The sequence below is a fragment of the Pelobates fuscus genome, chromosome 1 (genome assembly GCF_036172605.1).
Source record: "Pelobates fuscus isolate aPelFus1 chromosome 1, aPelFus1.pri, whole genome shotgun sequence".
In the NCBI taxonomy this organism is placed as follows: domain Eukaryota; kingdom Metazoa; phylum Chordata; class Amphibia; order Anura; family Pelobatidae; genus Pelobates; species Pelobates fuscus.
This window is the reverse complement of record NC_086317.1, coordinates 464367898-464390848: the sequence shown is the minus strand read 5'-3', so window position 1 is coordinate 464390848 and position 22951 is coordinate 464367898. Positions and strand designations below refer to the sequence as shown.

At 50.9% G+C, this 22951-nt stretch overlaps 12 non-coding genes and 11 pseudogenes across 12 annotated transcripts; all 23 read left to right on the top strand.

Annotated features, from left to right (window-relative positions):
• Window positions 1-51: 51 nt before the first annotated feature.
• Window positions 52-170, top strand: LOC134577082 (5S ribosomal RNA). The gene has a single exon (XR_010085921.1). It is a non-coding gene; the product is annotated as a 5S ribosomal RNA (ribosomal RNA).
• Window positions 171-1210: 1040 nt separating this feature from the next.
• LOC134578335 (5S ribosomal RNA) lies at window positions 1211-1329 on the top strand (annotated as a pseudogene).
• A 795-nt stretch (window positions 1330-2124) lies between these two features.
• On the top strand, window positions 2125-2243 carry LOC134577075 (5S ribosomal RNA). Its single transcript, XR_010085920.1, has one exon. It is a non-coding gene; the product is annotated as a 5S ribosomal RNA (ribosomal RNA).
• Window positions 2244-3275: 1032 nt separating this feature from the next.
• LOC134578852 (5S ribosomal RNA) lies at window positions 3276-3394 on the top strand (annotated as a pseudogene).
• Window positions 3395-4181: 787 nt separating this feature from the next.
• LOC134577012 (5S ribosomal RNA) lies at window positions 4182-4300 on the top strand. Its single transcript, XR_010085910.1, has one exon. It is a non-coding gene; the product is annotated as a 5S ribosomal RNA (ribosomal RNA).
• A 1028-nt stretch (window positions 4301-5328) lies between these two features.
• Window positions 5329-5447, top strand: LOC134578328 (5S ribosomal RNA; annotated as a pseudogene).
• A 771-nt stretch (window positions 5448-6218) lies between these two features.
• LOC134576938 (5S ribosomal RNA) lies at window positions 6219-6337 on the top strand. Its single transcript, XR_010085899.1, has one exon. It is a non-coding gene; the product is annotated as a 5S ribosomal RNA (ribosomal RNA).
• Window positions 6338-7358: 1021 nt separating this feature from the next.
• Window positions 7359-7476, top strand: LOC134579037 (5S ribosomal RNA; annotated as a pseudogene).
• Window positions 7477-8247: 771 nt separating this feature from the next.
• Window positions 8248-8366, top strand: LOC134576880 (5S ribosomal RNA). Its single transcript, XR_010085888.1, has one exon. It is a non-coding gene; the product is annotated as a 5S ribosomal RNA (ribosomal RNA).
• A 1021-nt stretch (window positions 8367-9387) lies between these two features.
• LOC134578643 (5S ribosomal RNA) lies at window positions 9388-9506 on the top strand (annotated as a pseudogene).
• A 783-nt stretch (window positions 9507-10289) lies between these two features.
• On the top strand, window positions 10290-10408 carry LOC134576815 (5S ribosomal RNA). The gene has a single exon (XR_010085877.1). It is a non-coding gene; the product is annotated as a 5S ribosomal RNA (ribosomal RNA).
• A 1036-nt stretch (window positions 10409-11444) lies between these two features.
• LOC134578322 (5S ribosomal RNA) lies at window positions 11445-11563 on the top strand (annotated as a pseudogene).
• A 791-nt stretch (window positions 11564-12354) lies between these two features.
• LOC134576746 (5S ribosomal RNA) lies at window positions 12355-12473 on the top strand. The gene has a single exon (XR_010085866.1). It is a non-coding gene; the product is annotated as a 5S ribosomal RNA (ribosomal RNA).
• Window positions 12474-13505: 1032 nt separating this feature from the next.
• LOC134578845 (5S ribosomal RNA) lies at window positions 13506-13624 on the top strand (annotated as a pseudogene).
• A 791-nt stretch (window positions 13625-14415) lies between these two features.
• On the top strand, window positions 14416-14534 carry LOC134576668 (5S ribosomal RNA). Its single transcript, XR_010085858.1, has one exon. It is a non-coding gene; the product is annotated as a 5S ribosomal RNA (ribosomal RNA).
• A 1060-nt stretch (window positions 14535-15594) lies between these two features.
• Window positions 15595-15713, top strand: LOC134578316 (5S ribosomal RNA; annotated as a pseudogene).
• Window positions 15714-16500: 787 nt separating this feature from the next.
• Window positions 16501-16619, top strand: LOC134576546 (5S ribosomal RNA). The gene has a single exon (XR_010085852.1). It is a non-coding gene; the product is annotated as a 5S ribosomal RNA (ribosomal RNA).
• A 1032-nt stretch (window positions 16620-17651) lies between these two features.
• Window positions 17652-17770, top strand: LOC134578310 (5S ribosomal RNA; annotated as a pseudogene).
• Window positions 17771-18553: 783 nt separating this feature from the next.
• On the top strand, window positions 18554-18672 carry LOC134576413 (5S ribosomal RNA). The gene has a single exon (XR_010085840.1). It is a non-coding gene; the product is annotated as a 5S ribosomal RNA (ribosomal RNA).
• Window positions 18673-19700: 1028 nt separating this feature from the next.
• LOC134578839 (5S ribosomal RNA) lies at window positions 19701-19819 on the top strand (annotated as a pseudogene).
• Window positions 19820-20606: 787 nt separating this feature from the next.
• Window positions 20607-20725, top strand: LOC134576292 (5S ribosomal RNA). The gene has a single exon (XR_010085829.1). It is a non-coding gene; the product is annotated as a 5S ribosomal RNA (ribosomal RNA).
• A 1026-nt stretch (window positions 20726-21751) lies between these two features.
• LOC134578304 (5S ribosomal RNA) lies at window positions 21752-21870 on the top strand (annotated as a pseudogene).
• Window positions 21871-22649: 779 nt separating this feature from the next.
• On the top strand, window positions 22650-22768 carry LOC134576170 (5S ribosomal RNA). The gene has a single exon (XR_010085818.1). It is a non-coding gene; the product is annotated as a 5S ribosomal RNA (ribosomal RNA).
• Window positions 22769-22951: the final 183 nt, after the last annotated feature.

Genomic DNA, 22951 nt, shown 5'->3' with positions numbered 1-22951 from the left:
GCCTGGGTGTTGAAGAACAGAATAAGAGGAGGTTAAAGGAGCCTAGTTTCTGCCTACGGCCATACCACCCTGAACACGCCCGATCTCGTCTGATCTCGGAAGCTAAGCAGGGTCGGGCCTGGTTAGTACTTGGATGGGAGACCGCCTGGGAATACCAGGTGTTGTAGGCTTTTGCTTTTTCGATCTCCTACCAGCAGGGGGCGATCTACGCTATGCAATTTCACATTCACTCATTCGGAGGATTTCTTTTTTTTTTTTTTTTTTTTTTTAAACACACATTTCTTTTCTGGCTTTACGTTTCAGTGTGGCGTTTTTTTCTTTCTTTCTTTCTTTCTTTCTTTCTTTCTTTCTTTCTTTCTTTCTCTCTCGCTTTCTTTTTCTTTTTCCTTCTCTCGTGTTTCTGGACACGAGTAACGAGGCAACAATACAATGTCTTTGAGTGATACAGGATAGAGAGAAGTGGGCAAGCACAAGTCAGTGTTACGGTGGTAAAGTGTCGGTCACAGCAACAACAAAAAACTAAATCAATGCGGTTGGTGATAGGATATGACGCGGTCCAAGAGAAAAGCAGCATTTAAAAAACAAAAAAAGAGAAATGTACAGATATTTCACTTCCATCTATCCACACATACATTGCAGGATGGCAGGCAGAAGTGACATTTAAGTGCAAGCCATAAGCAAGGCTTTCTATACTCCACTACTACGCAGTGCCGGGGCACCACGTAACGACCAGCACAGCCTCTAAAGCACATGCTAGGACCGCAAGGCAGGGCAGACGGGAGACGTATTTGCGCCAGCAGCTGAGCAATCCAAAAGAAGGGCGATGCTTGCAAGTGTATGTGCCCAATCAAGCAGCGGGCCCCAAGCACTTTTAGCCCGCATTACGTAATGCGCGCCGACAAGACTGGTTCCTAACAGTACTGGAGGCAACAGGGCTTCGCTTGCTTTCCCCCTAAAAGACCTAGGAAGCTACAAGTTGGCAGACCCAGGCTCGGCCTGCAGGAAAGAGGCAAAAAGAAAAGGGGGCGCCTAAAAGGCCGCTGCCACTACAGACTGAGCAAGAAGGACCGGGCGGGCTGAAAGACACATGCTCCAGCAGTGAACAAAAGCAACCAGCACTAGCAGCAGCAGCAGCAGCAACAACAAAGGCGGCATCGGGTGGAAGGAGCCTGTGCGCAGGATAAGGGGAGGTAAAGGAAGCCCTGCTGTGGCCTACGCCATACCACCCTTAGCGCGCCCGATCTCGTCTGATCTCGGAAGCTAAGCAGGGTTGGGCCTGGTTAGTACCTGTGATGGGAGACCATCTCGGAATACCAGGTGTTGTAGGCATTCAAACACTTTTCGCGCTCTCACTGCATCGCAGACCCAGAGCATGGCCAGTGGAGGCCTGCTGTCTTGTGCCCTTTTGCTGAAGAGGGAGAGGAGAGGGACAGAAAGATTGGGCTCCCGAACAGCACCGAGGGGCATGTTTTGTCAGCAGCGTGGGGCATGTTTTGTCAGCAGCGTGGGCCTGGTTCACTCTACACCCCAAAGCGCTGGAATGAAAAGGCCGCTGCTAGCTGTAGGCTAAAGTAGCCAAGCGGTGTGCACAGCCGAGTAGTGGAGCAACGTTTCCAAAGCAGCACTTGTGGCCTATCTTTAGCAAATTGGTTTTCAAAGGGCTACCATCCCCTGTGTTGCCAACAAACCCCTGTGACAACAGACAGCAGCTTGTCAGTCCGAAGCAGAGAGAGGATCAAGGAGCAAGGATCCTAGGCAGACGCCACGTGCCAATTTTGGGTTGAAGCAAGAGTTATTGCAGTGCGCTGTTGCTTCGAAGTGCGTCACGGCGCAGTCTCACCAGCTTTCTCTGAGACAGAGGTTAGGATTGCATTTCCGAGCAGATCTAGGAGAGGCCTAAGTGCCAGCAGCTGCGCAGTGTAAAGGAAGGAGGTCACTTAGGAGTGTAGGGATAGAAGTAAGAAGTAGGCGTCAAGCGCATTTGTCAGTGGGCCCTTTGAGCAGTGAGTTGCAAGAGCAGCAAATGAAGAAGCTGGGAGGGAGGGAGGGAGGGAGGGAGGTAGGGAGGTAGGTGCCTGGGTGTTGAAGAACAGAATAAGAGGAGGTTAAAGGAGCCTAGTTTCTGCCTACGGCCATACCACCCTGAACACGCCCGATCTCGTCTGATCTCGGAAGCTAAGCAGGGTCGGGCCTGGTTAGTACTTGGATGGGAGACCGCCTGGGAATACCAGGTGTTGTAGGCTTTTGCTTTTTCGATCTCCTACCAGCAGGGGGCGATCTACGCTATGCAATTTCACATTCACTCATTCGGAGGATTTCTTTTTTTTTTTTTTTTTTTTTTTAAACACACATTTCTTTTCTGGCTTTACGTTTCAGTGTGGCGTTTTTTTCTTTCTTTCTTTCTTTCTTTCTTTCTTTCTTTCTTTCTCTCTCGCTTTCTTTTTCTTTTTCCTTCTCTCGTGTTTCTGGACACGAGTAACGAGGCAACAATACAATGTCTTTGAGTGATACAGGATAGAGAGAAGTGGGCAAGCACAAGTCAGTGTTACGGTGGTAAAGTGTCGGTCACAGCAACAACAAAAAACTAAATCAATGCGGTTGGTGATAGGATATGACGCGGTCCAAGAGAAAAGCAGCATTTAAAAAACAAAAAAAGAGAAATGTACAGATATTTCACTTCCATCTATCCACACATACATTGCAGGATGGCAGGCAGAAGTGACATTTAAGTGCAAGCCATAAGCAAGGCTTTCTATACTCCACTACTACGCAGTGCCGGGGCACCACGTAACGACCAGCACAGCCTCTAAAGCACATGCTAGGACCGCAAGGCAGGGCAGACGGGAGACGTATTTGCGCCAGCAGCTGAGCAATCCAAAAGAAGGGCGATGCTTGCAAGTGTATGTGCCCAATCAAGCAGCGGGCCCCAAGCACTTTTAGCCCGCATTACGTAATGCGCGCCGACAAGACTGGTTCCTAACAGTACTGGAGGCAACAGGGCTTCGCTTGCTTTCCCCCTAAAAGACCTAGGAAGCTACAAGTTGGCAGACCCAGGCTCGGCCTGCAGGAAAGAGGCAAAAAGAAAAGGGGGCGCCTAAAAGGCCGCTGCCACTACAGACTGAGCAAGAAGGACCGGGCGGGCTGAAAGACACATGCTCCAGCAGTGAACAAAAGCAACCAGCACTAGCAGCAGCAGCAGCAGCAACAACAAAGGCGGCATCGGGTGGAAGGAGCCTGTGCGCAGGATAAGGGGAGGTAAAGGAAGCCCTGCTGTGGCCTACGCCATACCACCCTTAGCGCGCCCGATCTCGTCTGATCTCGGAAGCTAAGCAGGGTTGGGCCTGGTTAGTACCTGTGATGAGAGACCATCTCGGAATACCAGGTGTTGTAGGCATTCAAACACTTTTCGCGCTCTCACTGCATCGCAGACCCAGAGCATGGCCAGTGGAGGCCTGCTGTCTTGTGCCCTTTTGCTGAAGAGGGAGAGGAGAGGGACAGAAAGATTGGGCTCCCGAACAGCACCGAGGGGCATGTTTTGTCAGCAGCGTGGGGCATGTTTTGTCAGCAGCGTGGGCCTGGTTCACTCTACACCCCAAAGCGCTGGAATGAAAAGGCCGCTGCTAGCTGTAGGCTAAAGTAGCCAAGCGGTGTGCACAGCCGAGTAGTGGAGCAACGTTTCCAAAGCAGCACTTGTGGCCTATCTTTAGCAAATTGGTTTTCAAAGGGCTACCATCCCCTGTGTTGCCAACAAACCCCTGTGACAACAGACAGCAGCTTGTCAGTCCGAAGCGGAGAGAGGATCAAGGAGCAAGGATCCTAGGCAGACGCCACGTGCCAATTTTGGGTTGAAGCAAGAGTTATTGCAGTGCGCTGTTGCTTCGAAGTGCGTCACGGCGCAGTCTCACCAGCTTTCTCTGAGACAGAGGTTAGGATTGAATTTCCGAGCAGATCTAGGAGACGCCTAAGTGCCAGCAGCTGCGCAGTGTAAAGGAAGGAGGTCACTTAGGAGTGTAGGGATAGAAGTAAGAAGTAGGCGTCAAGCGCATTTGTCAGTGGGCCCTTTGAGCAGTGAGTTGCAAGAGCAGCAAATGAAGAAGCTGGGAGGGAGGGAGGGAGGGAGGGAGGTAGGTGCCTGGGTGTTGAAGAACAGAATAAGAGGAGGTTAAAGGAGCCTAGTTTCTGCCTACGGCCATACCACCCTGAACACGCCCGATCTCGTCTGATCTCGGAAGCTAAGCAGGGTCGGGCCTGGTTAGTACTTGGATGGGAGACCGCCTGGGAATACCAGGTGTTGTAGGCTTTTGCTTTTTCGATCTCCTACCAGCAGGGGGCGATCTACGCTATGCAATTTCACATTCACTCATTCGGAGGATTTCTTTTTTTTTTTTTTTTTTTTTTTAAACACACATTTCTTTTCTGGCTTTACGTTTCAGTGTGGCGTTTTTTTCTTTCTTTCTTTCTTTCTTTCTTTCTTTCTTTCTCTCTCGCTTTCTTTTTCTTTTTCCTTCTCTCGTGTTTCTGGACACGAGTAACGAGGCAACAATACAATGTCTTTGAGTGATACAGGATAGAGAGAAGTGGGCAAGCACAAGTCAGTGTTACGGTGGTAAAGTGTCGGTCACAGCAACAACAAAAAACTAAATCAATGCGGTTGGTGATAGGATATGACGCGGTCCAAGAGAAAAGCAGCATTTAAAAAACAAAAAAAGAGAAATGTACAGATATTTCACTTCCATCTATCCACACATACATTGCAGGATGGCAGGCAGAAGTGACATTTAAGTGCAAGCCATAAGCAAGGCTTTCTATACTCCACTACTACGCAGTGCCGGGGCACCACGTAACGACCAGCACAGCCTCTAAAGCACATGCTAGGACCGCAAGGCAGGGCAGACGGGAGACGTATTTGCGCCAGCAGCTGAGCAATCCAAAAGAAGGGCGATGCTTGCAAGTGTATGTGCCCAATCAAGCAGCGGGCCCCAAGCACTTTTAGCCCGCATTACGTAATGCGCGCCGACAAGACTGGTTCCTAACAGTACTGGAGGCAACAGGGCTTCGCTTGCTTTCCCCCTAAAAGACCTAGGAAGCTACAAGTTGGCAGACCCAGGCTCGGCCTGCAGGAAAGAGGCAAAAAGAAAAGGGGGCGCCTAAAAGGCCGCTGCCACTACAGACTGAGCAAGAAGGACCGGGCGGGCTGAAAGACACATGCTCCAGCAGTGAACAAAAGCAACCAGCACTAGCAGCAGCAGCAGCAGCAACAACAAAGGCGGCATCGGGTGGAAGGAGCCTGTGCGCAGGATAAGGGGAGGTAAAGGAAGCCCTGCTGTGGCCTACGCCATACCACCCTTAGCGCGCCCGATCTCGTCTGATCTCGGAAGCTAAGCAGGGTTGGGCCTGGTTAGTACCTGTGATGGGAGACCATCTCGGAATACCAGGTGTTGTAGGCATTCGAACACTTTTCGCGCTCTCACTGCATCGCAGACCCAGAGCATGGCCAGTGGAGGCCTGCTGTCTTGTGCCCTTTTGCTGAAGAGGGAGAGGAGAGGGACAGAAAGATTGGGCTCCCGAACAGCACCGAGGGGCATGTTTTGTCAGCAGCGTGGGGCATGTTTTGTCAGCAGCGTGGGCCTGGTTCACTCTACACCCCAAAGCGCTGGAATGAAAAGGCGGCTGCTAGCTGTAGGCTAAAGTAGCCAAGCGGTGTGCACAGCCGAGTAGTGGAGCAACGTTTCCAAAGCAGCACTTGTGGCCTATCTTTAGCAAATTGGTTTTCAAAGGGCTACCATCCCCTGTGTTGCCAACAAACCCCTGTGACAACAGACAGCAGCTTGTCAGTCCGAAGCGGAGAGAGGATCAAGGAGCAAGGATCCTAGGCAGACGCCACGTGCCAATTTTGGGTTGAAGCAAGAGTTATTGCAGTGCGCTGTTGCTTCGAAGTGCGTCACGGCGCAGTCTCACCAGCTTTCTCTGAGACAGAGGTTAGGATTGCATTTCCGAGCAGATCTAGGAGAGGCCTAAGTGCCAGCAGCTGCGCAGTGTAAAGGAAGGAGGTCACTTAGGAGTGTAGGGATAGAAGTAAGAAGTAGGCGTCAAGCGCATTTGTCAGTGGGCCCTTTGAGCAGTGAGTTGCAAGAGCAGCAAATGAAGAAGCTGGGAGGGAGGTAGGTGCCTGGGTGTTGAAGAACAGAATAAGAGGAGGTTAAAGGAGCCTAGTTTCTGCCTACGGCCATACCACCCTGAACACGCCCGATCTCGTCTGATCTCGGAAGCTAAGCAGGGTCGGGCCTGGTTAGTACTTGGATGGGAGACCGCCTGGGAATACCAGGTGTTGTAGGCTTTTGCTTTTTCGATCTCCTACCAGCAGGGGGCGATCTACGCTATGCAATTTCACATTCACTCATTCGGAGGATTTCTTTTTTTTTTTTTTTTTTTTTTTTAAACACACATTTCTTTTCTGGCTTTACGTTTCAGTGTGGCGTTTTTTTCTTTCTTTCTTTCTTTCTTTCTTTCTCTCTCGCTTTCTTTTTCTTTTTCCTTCTCTCGTGTTTCTGGACACGAGTAACGAGGCAACAATACAATGTCTTTGAGTGATACAGGATAGAGAGAAGTGGGCAAGCACAAGTCAGTGTTACGGTGGTAAAGTGTCGGTCACAGCAACAACAAAAAACTAAATCAATGCGGTTGGTGATAGGATATGACGCGGTCCAAGAGAAAAGCAGCATTTAAAAAACAAAAAAAGAGAAATGTACAGATATTTCACTTCCATCTATCCACACATACATTGCAGGATGGCAGGCAGAAGTGACATTTAAGTGCAAGCCATAAGCAAGGCTTTCTATACTCCACTACTACGCAGTGCCGGGGCACCACGTAACGACCAGCACAGCCTCTAAAGCACATGCTAGGACCGCAAGGCAGGGCAGACGGGAGACGTATTTGCGCCAGCAGCTGAGCAATCCAAAAGAAGGGCGATGCTTGCAAGTGTATGTGCCCAATCAAGCAGCGGGCCCCAAGCACTTTTAGCCCGCATTACGTAATGCGCGCCGACAAGACTGGTTCCTAACAGTACTGGAGGCAACAGGGCTTCGCTTGCTTTCCCCCTAAAAGACCTAGGAAGCTACAAGTTGGCAGACCCAGGCTCGGCCTGCAGGAAAGAGGCAAAAAGAAAAGGGGGCGCCTAAAAGGCCGCTGCCACTACAGACTGAGCAAGAAGGACCGGGCGGGCTGAAAGACACATGCTCCAGCAGTGAACAAAAGCAACCAGCACTAGCAGCAGCAGCAGCAGCAACAACAAAGGCGGCATCGGGTGGAAGGAGCCTGTGCGCAGGATAAGGGGAGGTAAAGGAAGCCCTGCTGTGGCCTACGCCATACCACCCTTAGCGCGCCCGATCTCGTCTGATCTCGGAAGCTAAGCAGGGTTGGGCCTGTTAGTACCTGTGATGGGAGACCATCTCGGAATACCAGGTGTTGTAGGCATTCAAACACTTTTCGCGCTCTCACTGCATCGCAGACCCAGAGCATGGCCAGTGGAGGCCTGCTGTCTTGTGCCCTTTTGCTGAAGAGGGAGAGGAGAGGGACAGAAAGATTGGGCTCCCGAACAGCACCGAGGGGCATGTTTTGTCAGCAGCGTGGGGCATGTTTTGTCAGCAGCGTGGGCCTGGTTCACTCTACACCCCAAAGCGCTGGAATGAAAAGGCCGCTGCTAGCTGTAGGCTAAAGTAGCCAAGCGGTGTGCACAGCCGAGTAGTGGAGCAACGTTTCCAAAGCAGCACTTGTGGCCTATCTTTAGCAAATTGGTTTTCAAAGGGCTACCATCCCCTGTGTTGCCAACAAACCCCTGTGACAACAGACAGCAGCTTGTCAGTCCGAAGCGGAGAGAGGATCAAGGAGCAAGGATCCTAGGCAGACGCCACGTGCCAATTTTGGGTTGAAGCAAGAGTTATTGCAGTGCGCTGTTGCTTCGAAGTGCGTCACGGCGCAGTCTCACCAGCTTTCTCTGAGACAGAGGTTAGGATTGCATTTCCGAGCAGATCTAGGAGAGGCCTAAGTGCCAGCAGCTGCGCAGTGTAAAGGAAGGAGGTCACTTAGGAGTGTAGGGATAGAAGTAAGAAGTAGGCGTCAAGCGCATTTGTCAGTGGGCCCTTTGAGCAGTGAGTTGCAAGAGCAGCAAATGAAGAAGCTGGGAGGGAGGTAGGTGCCTGGGTGTTGAAGAACAGAATAAGAGGAGGTTAAAGGAGCCTAGTTTCTGCCTACGGCCATACCACCCTGAACACGCCCGATCTCGTCTGATCTCGGAAGCTAAGCAGGGTCGGGCCTGGTTAGTACTTGGATGGGAGACCGCCTGGGAATACCAGGTGTTGTAGGCTTTTGCTTTTTCGATCTCCTACCAGCAGGGGGCGATCTACGCTATGCAATTTCACATTCACTCATTCGGAGGATTTCTTTTTTTTTTTTTTTTTTTTTTTTAAACACACATTTCTTTTCTGGCTTTACGTTTCAGTGTGGCGTTTTTTTCTTTCTTTCTTTCTTTCTTTCTTTCTCTCTCGCTTTCTTTTTCTTTTTCCTTCTCTCGTGTTTCTGGACACGAGTAACGAGGCAACAATACAATGTCTTTGAGTGATACAGGATAGAGAGAAGTGGGCAAGCACAAGTCAGTGTTACGGTGGTAAAGTGTCGGTCACAGCAACAACAAAAAACTAAATCAATGCGGTTGGTGATAGGATATGACGCGGTCCAAGAGAAAAGCAGCATTTAAAAAACAAAAAAAGAGAAATGTACAGATATTTCACTTCCATCTATCCACACATACATTGCAGGATGGCAGGCAGAAGTGACATTTAAGTTCAAGCCATAAGCAAGGCTTTCTATACTCCACTACTACGCAGTGCCGGGGCACCACGTAACGACCAGCACAGCCTCTAAAGCACATGCTAGGACCGCAAGGCAGGGCAGACGGGAGACGTATTTGCGCCAGCAGCTGAGCAATCCAAAAGAAGGGCGATGCTTGCAAGTGTATGTGCCCAATCAAGCAGCGGGCCCCAAGCACTTTTAGCCCGCATTACGTAATGCGCGCCGACAAGACTGGTTCCTAACAGTACTGGAGGCAACAGGGCTTCGCTTGCTTTCCCCCTAAAAGACCTAGGAAGCTACAAGTTGGCAGACCCAGGCTCGGCCTGCAGGAAAGAGGCAAAAAGAAAAGGGGGCGCCTAAAAGGCCGCTGCCACTACAGACTGAGCAAGAAGGACCGGGCGGGCTGAAAGACACATGCTCCAGCAGTGAACAAAAGCAACCAGCACTAGCAGCAGCAGCAGCAGCAACAACAAAGGCGGCATCGGGTGGAAGGAGCCTGTGCGCAGGATAAGGGGAGGTAAAGGAAGCCCTGCTGTGGCCTACACCATACCACCCTTAGCGCGCCCGATCTCGTCTGATCTCGGAAGCTAAGCAGGGTTGGGCCTGGTTAGTACCTGTGATGGGAGACCATCTCGGAATACCAGGTGTTGTAGGCATTCGAACACTTTTCGCGCTCTCACTGCATCGCAGACCCAGAGCATGGCCAGTGGAGGCCTGCTGTCTTGTGCCCTTTTGCTGAAGAGGGAGAGGAGAGGGACAGAAAGATTGGGCTCCCGAACAGCACCGAGGGGCATGTTTTGTCAGCAGCGTGGGGCATGTTTTGTCAGCAGCGTGGGCCTGGTTCACTCTACACCCCAAAGCGCTGGAATGAAAAGGCGGCTGCTAGCTGTAGGCTAAAGTAGCCAAGCGGTGTGCACAGCCGAGTAGTGGAGCAACGTTTCCAAAGCAGCACTTGTGGCCTATCTTTAGCAAATTGGTTTTCAAAGGGCTACCATCCCCTGTGTTGCCAACAAACCCCTGTGACAACAGACAGCAGCTTGTCAGTCCGAAGCGGAGAGAGGATCAAGGAGCAAGGATCCTAGGCAGACGCCACGTGCCAATTTTGGGTTGAAGCAAGAGTTATTGCAGTGCGCTGTTGCTTCGAAGTGCGTCACGGCGCAGTCTCACCAGCTTTCTCTGAGACAGAGGTTAGGATTGCATTTCCGAGCAGATCTAGGAGAGGCCTAAGTGCCAGCAGCTGCGCAGTGTAAAGGAAGGAGGTCACTTAGGAGTGTAGGGATAGAAGTAAGAAGTAGGCGTCAAGCGCATTTGTCAGTGGGCCCTTTGAGCAGTGAGTTGCAAGAGCAGCAAATGAAGAAGCTGGGAGGGAGGGAGGGAGGGAGGTAGGTGCCTGGGTGTTGAAGAACAGAATAAGAGGAGGTTAAAGGAGCCTAGTTTCTGCCTACGGCCATACCACCCTGAACACGCCCGATCTCGTCTGATCTCGGAAGCTAAGCAGGGTCGGGCCTGGTTAGTACTTGGATGGGAGACCGCCTGGGAATACCAGGTGTTGTAGGCTTTTGCTTTTTCGATCTCCTACCAGCAGGGGGCGATCTACGCTATGCAATTTCACATTCACTCATTCGGAGGATTTCTTTTTTTTTTTTTTTTTTTTTTTAAACACACATTTCTTTTCTGGCTTTACGTTTCAGTGTGGCGTTTTTTTCTTTCTTTCTTTCTTTCTTTCTTTCTTTCTTTCTTTCTTTCTCTCTCGCTTTCTTTTTCTTTTTCCTTCTCTCGTGTTTCTGGACACGAGTAACGAGGCAACAATACAATGTCTTTGAGTGATACAGGATAGAGAGAAGTGGGCAAGCACAAGTCAGTGTTACGGTGGTAAAGTGTCGGTCACAGCAACAACAAAAAACTAAATCAATGCGGTTGGTGATAGGATATGACGCGGTCCAAGAGAAAAGCAGCATTTAAAAAACAAAAAAAGAGAAATGTACAGATATTTCACTTCCATCTATCCACACATACATTGCAGGATGGCAGGCAGAAGTGACATTTAAGTGCAAGCCATAAGCAAGGCTTTCTATACTCCACTACTACGCAGTGCCGGGGCACCACGTAACGACCAGCACAGCCTCTAAAGCACATGCTAGGACCGCAAGGCAGGGCAGACGGGAGACGTATTTGCGCCAGCAGCTGAGCAATCCAAAAGAAGGGCGATGCTTGCAAGTGTATGTGCCCAATCAAGCAGCGGGCCCCAAGCACTTTTAGCCCGCATTACGTAATGCGCGCCGACAAGACTGGTTCCTAACAGTACTGGAGGCAACAGGGCTTCGCTTGCTTTCCCCCTAAAAGACCTAGGAAGCTACAAGTTGGCAGACCCAGGCTCGGCCTGCAGGAAAGAGGCAAAAAGAAAAGGGGGCGCCTAAAAGGCCGCTGCCACTACAGACTGAGCAAGAAGGACCGGGCGGGCTGAAAGACACATGCTCCAGCAGTGAACAAAAGCAACCAGCACTAGCAGCAGCAGCAGCAGCAACAACAAAGGCGGCATCGGGTGGAAGGAGCCTGTGCGCAGGATAAGGGGAGGTAAAGGAAGCCCTGCTGTGGCCTACGCCATACCACCCTTAGCGCGCCCGATCTCGTCTGATCTCGGAAGCTAAGCAGGGTTGGGCCTGGTTAGTACCTGTGATGGGAGACCATCTCGGAATACCAGGTGTTGTAGGCATTCAAACACTTTTCGCGCTCTCACTGCATCGCAGACCCAGAGCATGGCCAGTGGAGGCCTGCTGTCTTGTGCCCTTTTGCTGAAGAGGGAGAGGAGAGGGACAGAAAGATTGGGCTCCCGAACAGCACCGAGGGGCATGTTTTGTCAGCAGCGTGGGGCATGTTTTGTCAGCAGCGTGGGCCTGGTTCACTCTACACCCCAAAGCGCTGGAATGAAAAGGCCGCTGCTAGCTGTAGGCTAAAGTAGCCAAGCGGTGTGCACAGCCGAGTAGTGGAGCAACGTTTCCAAAGCAGCACTTGTGGCCTATCTTTAGCAAATTGGTTTTCAAAGGGCTACCATCCCCTGTGTTGCCAACAAACCCCTGTGACAACAGACAGCAGCTTGTCAGTCCGAAGCAGAGAGAGGATCAAGGAGCAAGGATCCTAGGCAGACGCCACGTGCCAATTTTGGGTTGAAGCAAGAGTTATTGCAGTGCGCTGTTGCTTCGAAGTGCGTCACGGCGCAGTCTCACCAGCTTTCTCTGAGACAGAGGTTAGGATTGCATTTCCGAGCAGATCTAGGAGAGGCCTAAGTGCCAGCAGCTGCGCAGTGTAAAGGAAGGAGGTCACTTAGGAGTGTAGGGATAGAAGTAAGAAGTAGGCGTCAAGCGCATTTGTCAGTGGGCCCTTTGAGCAGTGAGTTGCAAGAGCAGCAAATGAAGAAGCTGGGAGGGAGGGAGGGAGGGAGGGAGGGAGGTAGGTGCCTGGGTGTTGAAGAACAGAATAAGAGGAGGTTAAAGGAGCCTAGTTTCTGCCTACGGCCATACCACCCTGAACACGCCCGATCTCGTCTGATCTCGGAAGCTAAGCAGGGTCGGGCCTGGTTAGTACTTGGATGGGAGACCGCCTGGGAATACCAGGTGTTGTAGGCTTTTGCTTTTTCGATCTCCTACCAGCAGGGGGCGATCTACGCTATGCAATTTCACATTCACTCATTCGGAGGATTTCTTTTTTTTTTTTTTTTTTTTTTTAAACACACATTTCTTTTCTGGCTTTACGTTTCAGTGTGGCGTTTTTTTCTTTCTTTCTTTCTTTCTTTCTTTCTTTCTTTCTTTCTCTCTCGCTTTCTTTTTCTTTTTCCTTCTCTCGTGTTTCTGGACACGAGTAACGAGGCAACAATACAATGTCTTTGAGTGATACAGGATAGAGAGAAGTGGGCAAGCACAAGTCAGTGTTACGGTGGTAAAGTGTCGGTCACAGCAACAACAAAAAACTAAATCAATGCGGTTGGTGATAGGATATGACGCGGTCCAAGAGAAAAGCAGCATTTAAAAAACAAAAAAAGAGAAATGTACAGATATTTCACTTCCATCTATCCACACATACATTGCAGGATGGCAGGCAGAAGTGACATTTAAGTGCAAGCCATAAGCAAGGCTTTCTATACTCCACTACTACGCAGTGCCGGGGCACCACGTAACGACCAGCACAGCCTCTAAAGCACATGCTAGGACCGCAAGGCAGGGCAGACGGGAGACGTATTTGCGCCAGCAGCTGAGCAATCCAAAAGAAGGGCGATGCTTGCAAGTGTATGTGCCCAATCAAGCAGCGGGCCCCAAGCACTTTTAGCCCGCATTACGTAATGCGCGCCGACAAGACTGGTTCCTAACAGTACTGGAGGCAACAGGGCTTCGCTTGCTTTCCCCCTAAAAGACCTAGGAAGCTACAAGTTGGCAGACCCAGGCTCGGCCTGCAGGAAAGAGGCAAAAAGAAAAGGGGGCGCCTAAAAGGCCGCTGCCACTACAGACTGAGCAAGAAGGACCGGGCGGGCTGAAAGACACATGCTCCAGCAGTGAACAAAAGCAACCAGCACTAGCAGCAGCAGCAGCAGCAACAACAAAGGCGGCATCGGGTGGAAGGAGCCTGTGCGCAGGATAAGGGGAGGTAAAGGAAGCCCTGCTGTGGCCTACGCCATACCACCCTTAGCGCGCCCGATCTCGTCTGATCTCGGAAGCTAAGCAGGGTTGGGCCTGGTTAGTACCTGTGATGAGAGACCATCTCGGAATACCAGGTGTTGTAGGCATTCAAACACTTTTCGCGCTCTCACTGCATCGCAGACCCAGAGCATGGCCAGTGGAGGCCTGCTGTCTTGTGCCCTTTTGCTGAAGAGGGAGAGGAGAGGGACAGAAAGATTGGGCTCCCGAACAGCACCGAGGGGCATGTTTTGTCAGCAGCGTGGGGCATGTTTTGTCAGCAGCGTGGGCCTGGTTCACTCTACACCCCAAAGCGCTGGAATGAAAAGGCCGCTGCTAGCTGTAGGCTAAAGTAGCCAAGCGGTGTGCACAGCCGAGTAGTGGAGCAACGTTTCCAAAGCAGCACTTGTGGCCTATCTTTAGCAAATTGGTTTTCAAAGGGCTACCATCCCCTGTGTTGCCAACAAACCCCTGTGACAACAGACAGCAGCTTGTCAGTCCGAAGCGGAGAGAGGATCAAGGAGCAAGGATCCTAGGCAGACGCCACGTGCCAATTTTGGGTTGAAGCAAGAGTTATTGCAGTGCGCTGTTGCTTCGAAGTGCGTCACGGCGCAGTCTCACCAGCTTTCTCTGAGACAGAGGTTAGGATTGAATTTCCGAGCAGATCTAGGAGACGCCTAAGTGCCAGCAGCTGCGCAGTGTAAAGGAAGGAGGTCACTTAGGAGTGTAGGGATAGAAGTAAGAAGTAGGCGTCAAGCGCATTTGTCAGTGGGCCCTTTGAGCAGTGAGTTGCAAGAGCAGCAAATGAAGAAGCTGGGAGGGAGGGAGGGAGGGAGGGAGGGAGGTAGGTGCCTGGGTGTTGAAGAACAGAATAAGAGGAGGTTAAAGGAGCCTAGTTTCTGCCTACGGCCATACCACCCTGAACACGCCCGATCTCGTCTGATCTCGGAAGCTAAGCAGGGTCGGGCCTGGTTAGTACTTGGATGGGAGACCGCCTGGGAATACCAGGTGTTGTAGGCTTTTGCTTTTTCGATCTCCTACCAGCAGGGGGCGATCTACGCTATGCAATTTCACATTCACTCATTCGGAGGATTTCTTTTTTTTTTTTTTTTTTTTTTTAAACACACATTTCTTTTCTGGCTTTACGTTTCAGTGTGGCGTTTTTTTCTTTCTTTCTTTCTTTCTTTCTTTCTTTCTTTCTTTCTTTCTTTCTTTCTTTCTTTCTTTCTTTCTCTCTCGCTTTCTTTTTCTTTTTCCTTCTCTCGTGTTTCTGGACACGAGTAACGAGGCAACAATACAATGTCTTTGAGTGATACAGGATAGAGAGAAGTGGGCAAGCACAAGTCAGTGTTACGGTGGTAAAGTGTCGGTCACAGCAACAACAAAAAACTAAATCAATGCGGTTGGTGATAGGATATGACGCGGTCCAAGAGAAAAGCAGCATTTAAAAAACAAAAAAAGAGAAATGTACAGATATTTCACTTCCATCTATCCACACATACATTGCAGGATGGCAGGCAGAAGTGACATTTAAGTGCAAGCCATAAGCAAGGCTTTCTATACTCCACTACTACGCAGTGCCGGGGCACCACGTAACGACCAGCACAGCCTCTAAAGCACATGCTAGGACCGCAAGGCAGGGCAGACGGGAGACGTATTTGCGCCAGCAGCTGAGCAATCCAAAAGAAGGGCGATGCTTGCAAGTGTATGTGCCCAATCAAGCAGCGGGCCCCAAGCACTTTTAGCCCGCATTACGTAATGCGCGCCGACAAGACTGGTTCCTAACAGTACTGGAGGCAACAGGGCTTCGCTTGCTTTCCCCCTAAAAGACCTAGGAAGCTACAAGTTGGCAGACCCAGGCTCGGCCTGCAGGAAAGAGGCAAAAAGAAAAGGGGGCGCCTAAAAGGCCGCTGCCACTACAGACTGAGCAAGAAGGACCGGGCGGGCTGAAAGACACATGCTCCAGCAGTGAACAAAAGCAACCAGCACTAGCAGCAGCAGCAGCAGCAACAACAAAGGCGGCATCGGGTGGAAGGAGCCTGTGCGCAGGATAAGGGGAGGTAAAGGAAGCCCTGCTGTGGCCTACGCCATACCACCCTTAGCGCGCCCGATCTCGTCTGATCTCGGAAGCTAAGCAGGGTTGGGCCTGGTTAGTACCTGTGATGGGAGACCATCTCGGAATACCAGGTGTTGTAGGCATTCAAACACTTTTCGCGCTCTCACTGCATCGCAGACCCAGAGCATGGCCAGTGGAGGCCTGCTGTCTTGTGCCCTTTTGCTGAAGAGGGAGAGGAGAGGGACAGAAAGATTGGGCTCCCGAACAGCACCGAGGGGCATGTTTTGTCAGCAGCGTGGGGCATGTTTTGTCAGCAGCGTGGGCCTGGTTCACTCTACACCCCAAAGCGCTGGAATGAAAAGGCCGCTGCTAGCTGTAGGCTAAAGTAGCCAAGCGGTGTGCACAGCTGAGTAGTGGAGCAACGTTTCCAAAGCAGCACTTGTGGCCTATCTTTAGCAAATTGGTTTTCAAAGGGCTACCATCCCCTGTGTTGCCAACAAACCCCTGTGACAACAGACAGCAGCTTGTCAGTCCGAAGCGGAGAGAGGATCAAGGAGCAAGGATCCTAGGCAGACGCCACGTGCCAATTTTGGGTTGAAGCAAGAGTTATTGCAGTGCGCTGTTGCTTCGAAGTGCGTCACGGCGCAGTCTCACCAGCTTTCTCTGAGACAGAGGTTAGGATTGCATTTCCGAGCAGATCTAGGAGAGGCCTAAGTGCCAGCAGCTGCGCAGTGTAAAGGAAGGAGGTCACTTAGGAGTGTAGGGATAGAAGTAAGAAGTAGGCGTCAAGCGCATTTGTCAGTGGGCCCTTTGAGCAGTGAGTTGCAAGAGCAGCAAATGAAGAAGCTGGGAGGGAGGGAGGGAGGGAGGGAGGTAGGTGCCTGGGTGTTGAAGAACAGAATAAGAGGAGGTTAAAGGAGCCTAGTTTCTGCCTACGGCCATACCACCCTGAACACGCCCGATCTCGTCTGATCTCGGAAGCTAAGCAGGGTCGGGCCTGGTTAGTACTTGGATGGGAGACCGCCTGGGAATACCAGGTGTTGTAGGCTTTTGCTTTTTCGATCTCCTACCAGCAGGGGGCGATCTACGCTATGCAATTTCACATTCACTCATTCGGAGGATTTCTTTTTTTTTTTTTTTTTTTTTTTAAACACACATTTCTTTTCTGGCTTTACGTTTCAGTGTGGCGTTTTTTTCTTTCTTTCTTTCTTTCTTTCTTTCTTTCTTTCTTTCTCTCTCGCTTTCTTTTTCTTTTTCCTTCTCTCGTGTTTCTGGACACGAGTAACGAGGCAACAATACAATGTCTTTGAGTGATACAGGATAGAGAGAAGTGGGCAAGCACAAGTCAGTGTTACGGTGGTAAAGTGTCGGTCACAGCAACAACAAAAAACTAAATCAATGCGGTTGGTGATAGGATATGACGCGGTCCAAGAGAAAAGCAGCATTTAAAAAACAAAAAAAGAGAAATGTACAGATATTTCACTTCCATCTATCCACACATACATTGCAGGATGGCAGGCAGAAGTGACATTTAAGTGCAAGCCATAAGCAAGGCTTTCTATACTCCACTACTACGCAGTGCCGGGGCACCACGTAACGACCAGCACAGCCTCTAAAGCACATGCTAGGACCGCAAGGCAGGGCAGACGGGAGACGTATTTGCGCCAGCAGCTGAGCAATCCAAAAGAAGGGCGATGCTTGCAAGTGTATGTGCCCAATCAAGCAGCGGGCCCCAAGCACTTTTAGCCCGCATTACGTAATGCGCGCCGACAAGACTGGTTCCTAACAGTACTGGAGGCAACAGGGCTTCGCTTGCTTTCCCCCTAAAAGACCTAGGAAGCTACAAGTTGGCAGACCCAGGCTCGGCCTGCAGGAAAGAGGCAAAAAGAAAAGGGGGCGCCTAAAAGGCCGCTGCCACTACAGACTGAGCAAGAAGGACCGGGCGGGCTGAAAGACACATGCTCCAGCAGTGAACAAAAGCAACCAGCACTAGCAGCAGCAGCAGCAGCAACAACAAAGGCGGCATCGGGTGGAAGGAGCCTGTGCGCAGGATAAGGGGAGGTAAAGGAAGCCCTGCTGTGGCCTACGCCATACCACCCTTAGCGCGCCCGATCTCGTCTGATCTCGGAAGCTAAGCAGGGTTGGGCCTGGTTAGTACCTGTGATGGGAGACCATCTCGGAATACCAGGTGTTGTAGGCATTCAAACACTTTTCGCGCTCTCACTGCATCGCAGACCCAGAGCATGGCCAGTGGAGGCCTGCTGTCTTGTGCCCTTTTGCTGAAGAGGGAGAGGAGAGGGACAGAAAGATTGGGCTCCCGAACAGCACCGAGGGGCATGTTTTGTCAGCAGCGTGGGGCATGTTTTGTCAGCAGCGTGGGCCTGGTTCACTCTACACCCCAAAGCGCTGGAATGAAAAGGCCGCTGCTAGCTGTAGGCTAAAGTAGCCAAGCGGTGTGCACAGCTGAGTAGTGGAGCAACGTTTCCAAAGCAGCACTTGTGGCCTATCTTTAGCAAATTGGTTTTCAAAGGGCTACCATCCCCTGTGTTGCCAACAAACCCCTGTGACAACAGACAGCAGCTTGTCAGTCCGAAGCGGAGAGAGGATCAAGGAGCAAGGATCCTAGGCAGACGCCACGTGCCAATTTTGGGTTGAAGCAAGAGTTATTGCAGTGCGCTGTTGCTTCGAAGTGCGTCACGGCGCAGTCTCACCAGCTTTCTCTGAGACAGAGGTTAGGATTGCATTTCCGAGCAGATCTAGGAGAGGCCTAAGTGCCAGCAGCTGCGCAGTGTAAAGGAAGGAGGTCACTTAGGAGTGTAGGGATAGAAGTAAGAAGTAGGCGTCAAGCGCATTTGTCAGTGGGCCCTTTGAGCAGTGAGTTGCAAGAGCAGCAAATGAAGAAGCTGGGAGGGAGGGAGGGAGGGAGGTAGGTGCCTGGGTGTTGAAGAACAGAATAAGAGGAGGTTAAAGGAGCCTAGTTTCTGCCTACGGCCATACCACCCTGAACACGCCCGATCTCGTCTGATCTCGGAAGCTAAGCAGGGTCGGGCCTGGTTAGTACTTGGATGGGAGACCGCCTGGGAATACCAGGTGTTGTAGGCTTTTGCTTTTTCGATCTCCTACCAGCAGGGGGCGATCTACGCTATGCAATTTCACATTCACTCATTCGGAGGATTTCTTTTTTTTTTTTTTTTTTTTTTTAAACACACATTTCTTTTCTGGCTTTACGTTTCAGTGTGGCGTTTTTTTCTTTCTTTCTTTCTTTCTTTCTTTCTTTCTTTCTCTCTCGCTTTCTTTTTCTTTTTCCTTCTCTCGTGTTTCTGGACACGAGTAACGAGGCAACAATACAATGTCTTTGAGTGATACAGGATAGAGAGAAGTGGGCAAGCACAAGTCAGTGTTACGGTGGTAAAGTGTCGGTCACAGCAACAACAAAAAACTAAATCAATGCGGTTGGTGATAGGATATGACGCGGTCCAAGAGAAAAGCAGCATTTAAAAAACAAAAAAAGAGAAATGTACAGATATTTCACTTCCATCTATCCACACATACATTGCAGGATGGCAGGCAGAAGTGACATTTAAGTGCAAGCCATAAGCAAGGCTTTCTATACTCCACTACTACGCAGTGCCGGGGCACCACGTAACGACCAGCACAGCCTCTAAAGCACATGCTAGGACCGCAAGGCAGGGCAGACGGGAGACGTATTTGCGCCAGCAGCTGAGCAATCCAAAAGAAGGGCGATGCTTGCAAGTGTATGTGCCCAATCAAGCAGCGGGCCCCAAGCACTTTTAGCCCGCATTACGTAATGCGCGCCGACAAGACTGGTTCCTAACAGTACTGGAGGCAACAGGGCTTCGCTTGCTTTCCCCCTAAAAGACCTAGGAAGCTACAAGTTGGCAGACCCAGGCTCGGCCTGCAGGAAAGAGGCAAAAAGAAAAGGGGGCGCCTAAAAGGCCGCTGCCACTACAGACTGAGCAAGAAGGACCGGGCGGGCTGAAAGACACATGCTCCAGCAGTGAACAAAAGCAACCAGCACTAGCAGCAGCAGCAGCAGCAACAACAAAGGCGGCATCGGGTGGAAGGAGCCTGTGCGCAGGATAAGGGGAGGTAAAGGAAGCCCTGCTGTGGCCTACGCCATACCACCCTTAGCGCGCCCGATCTCGTCTGATCTCGGAAGCTAAGCAGGGTTGGGCCTGGTTAGTACCTGTGATGAGAGACCATCTCGGAATACCAGGTGTTGTAGGCATTCAAACACTTTTCGCGCTCTCACTGCATCGCAGACCCAGAGCATGGCCAGTGGAGGCCTGCTGTCTTGTGCCCTTTTGCTGAAGAGGGAGAGGAGAGGGACAGAAAGATTGGGCTCCCGAACAGCACCGAGGGGCATGTTTTGTCAGCAGCGTGGGGCATGTTTTGTCAGCAGCGTGGGCCTGGTTCACTCTACACCCCAAAGCGCTGGAATGAAAAGGCCGCTGCTAGCTGTAGGCTAAAGTAGCCAAGCGGTGTGCACAGCCGAGTAGTGGAGCAACGTTTCCAAAGCAGCACTTGTGGCCTATCTTTAGCAAATTGGTTTTCAAAGGGCTACCATCCCCTGTGTTGCCAACAAACCCCTGTGACAACAGACAGCAGCTTGTCAGTCTGAAGCGGAGAGAGGATCAAGGAGCAAGGATCCTAGGCAGACGCCACGTGCCAATTTTGGGTTGAAGCAAGAGTTATTGCAGTGCGCTGTTGCTTCGAAGTGCGTCACGGCGCAGTCTCACCAGCTTTCTCTGAGACAGAGGTTAGGATTGCATTTCCGAGCAGATCTAGGAGAGGCCTAAGTGCCAGCAGCTGCGCAGTGTAAAGGAAGGAGGTCACTTAGGAGTGTAGGGATAGAAGTAAGAAGTAGGCGTCAAGCGCATTTGTCAGTGGGCCCTTTGAGCAGTGAGTTGCAAGAGCAGCAAATGAAGAAGCTGGGAGGGAGGGAGGGAGGGAGGGAGGTAGGTGCCTGGGTGTTGAAGAACAGAATAAGAGGAGGTTAAAGGAGCCTAGTTTCTGCCTACGGCCATACCACCCTGAACACGCCCGATCTCGTCTGATCTCGGAAGCTAAGCAGGGTCGGGCCTGGTTAGTACTTGGATGGGAGACCGCCTGGGAATACCAGGTGTTGTAGGCTTTTGCTTTTTCGATCTCCTACCAGCAGGGGGCGATCTACGCTATGCAATTTCACATTCACTCATTCGGAGGATTTCTTTTTTTTTTTATTTTTTTTTTTTTAAACACACATTTCTTTTCTGGCTTTACGTTTCAGTGTGGCGTTTTTTTCTTTCTTTCTTTCTTTCTTTCTTTCTTTCTCTTTCGCTTTCTTTTTCTTTTTCCTTCTCTCGTGTTTCTGGACACGAGTAACGAGGCAACAATACAATGTCTTTGAGTGATACAGGATAGAGAGAAGTGGGCAAGCACAAGTCAGTGTTACGGTGGTAAAGTGTCGGTCACAGCAACAACAAAAAACTAAATCAATGCGGTTGGTGATAGGATATGACGCGGTCCAAGAGAAAAGCAGCATTTAAAAAACAAAAAGAGAGAAATGTACAGATATTTCACTTCCATCTATCCACACATACATTGCAGGATGGCAGGCAGAAGTGACATTTAAGTGCAAGCCATAAGCAAGGCTTTCTATACTCCACTACTACGCAGTGCCGGGGCACCACGTAACGACCAGCACAGCCTCTAAAGCACATGCTAGGACCGCAAGGCAGGGCAGACGGGAGACGTATTTGCGCCAGCAGCTGAGCAATCCAAAAGAAGGGCGATGCTTGCAAGTGTATGTGCCCAATCAAGCAGCGGGCCCCAAGCACTTTTAGCCCGCATTACGTAATGCGCGCCGACAAGACTGGTTCCTAACAGTACTGGAGGCAACAGGGCTTCGCTTGCTTTCCCCCTAAAAGACCTAGGAAGCTACAAGTTGGCAGACCCAGGCTCGGCCTGCAGGAAAGAGGCAAAAAGAAAAGGGGGCGCCTAAAAGGCCGCTGCCACTACAGACTGAGCAAGAAGGACCGGGCGGGCTGAAAGACACATGCTCCAGCAGTGAACAAAAGCAACCAGCACTAGCAGCAGCAGCAGCAGCAACAACAAAGGCGGCATCGGGTGGAAGGAGCCTGTGCGCAGGATAAGGGGAGGTAAAGGAAGCCCTGCTGTGGCCTACGCCATACCACCCTTAGCGCGCCCGATCTCGTCTGATCTCGGAAGCTAAGCAGGGTTGGGCCTGGTTAGTACCTGTGATGGGAGACCATCTCGGAATACCAGGTGTTGTAGGCATTCAAACACTTTTCGCGCTCTCACTGCATCGCAGACCCAGAGCATGGCCAGTGGAGGCCTGCTGTCTTGTGCCCTTTTGCTGAAGAGGGAGAGGAGAGGGACAGAAAGATTGGGCTCCCGAACAGCACCGAGGGGCATGTTTTGTCAGCAGCGTGGGGCATGTTTTGTCAGCAGCGTGGGCCTGGTTCACTCTACACCCCAAAGCGCTGGAATGAAAAGGCCGCTGCTAGCTGTAGGCTAAAGTAGCCAAGCGGTGTGCACAGCCGAGTAGTGGAGCAACGTTTCCAAAGCAGCACTTGTGGCCTATCTTTAGCAAATTGGTTTTCAAAGGGCTACCATCCCCTGTGTTGCCAACAAACCCCTGTGACAACAGACAGCAGCTTGTCAGTCCGAAGCGGAGAGAGGATCAAGGAGCAAGGATCCTAGGCAGACGCCACGTGCCAATTTTGGGTTGAAGCAAGAGTTATTGCAGTGCGCTGTTGCTTCGAAGTGCGTCACGGCGCAGTCTCACCAGCTTTCTCTGAGACAGAGGTTAGGATTGCATTTCCGAGCAGATCTAGGAGAGGCCTAAGTGCCAGCAGCTGCGCAGTGTAAAGGAAGGAGGTCACTTAGGAGTGTAGGGATAGAAGTAAGAAGTAGGCGTCAAGCGCATTTGTCAGTGGGCCCTTTGAGCAGTGAGTTGCAAGAGCAGCAAATGAAGAAGCTGGGAGGGAGGGAGGGAGGTAGGTGCCTGGGTGTTGAAGAACAGAATAAGAGGAGGTTAAAGGAGCCTAGTTTCTGCCTACGGCCATACCACCCTGAACACGCCCGATCTCGTCTGATCTCGGAAGCTAAGCAGGGTCGGGCCTGGTTAGTACTTGGATGGGAGACCGCCTGGGAATACCAGGTGTTGTAGGCTTTTGCTTTTTCGATCTCCTACCAGCAGGGGGCGATCTACGCTATGCAATTTCACATTCACTCATTCGGAGGATTTCTTTTTTTTTTTTTTTTTTAAAACAGGCATTTCTTTTCTGGCTTTACGTTTCAGTGTGGCGTTTTTTTCTTTCTTTCTTTCTTTCTTTCTTTCTTTCTTTCTTTCTCT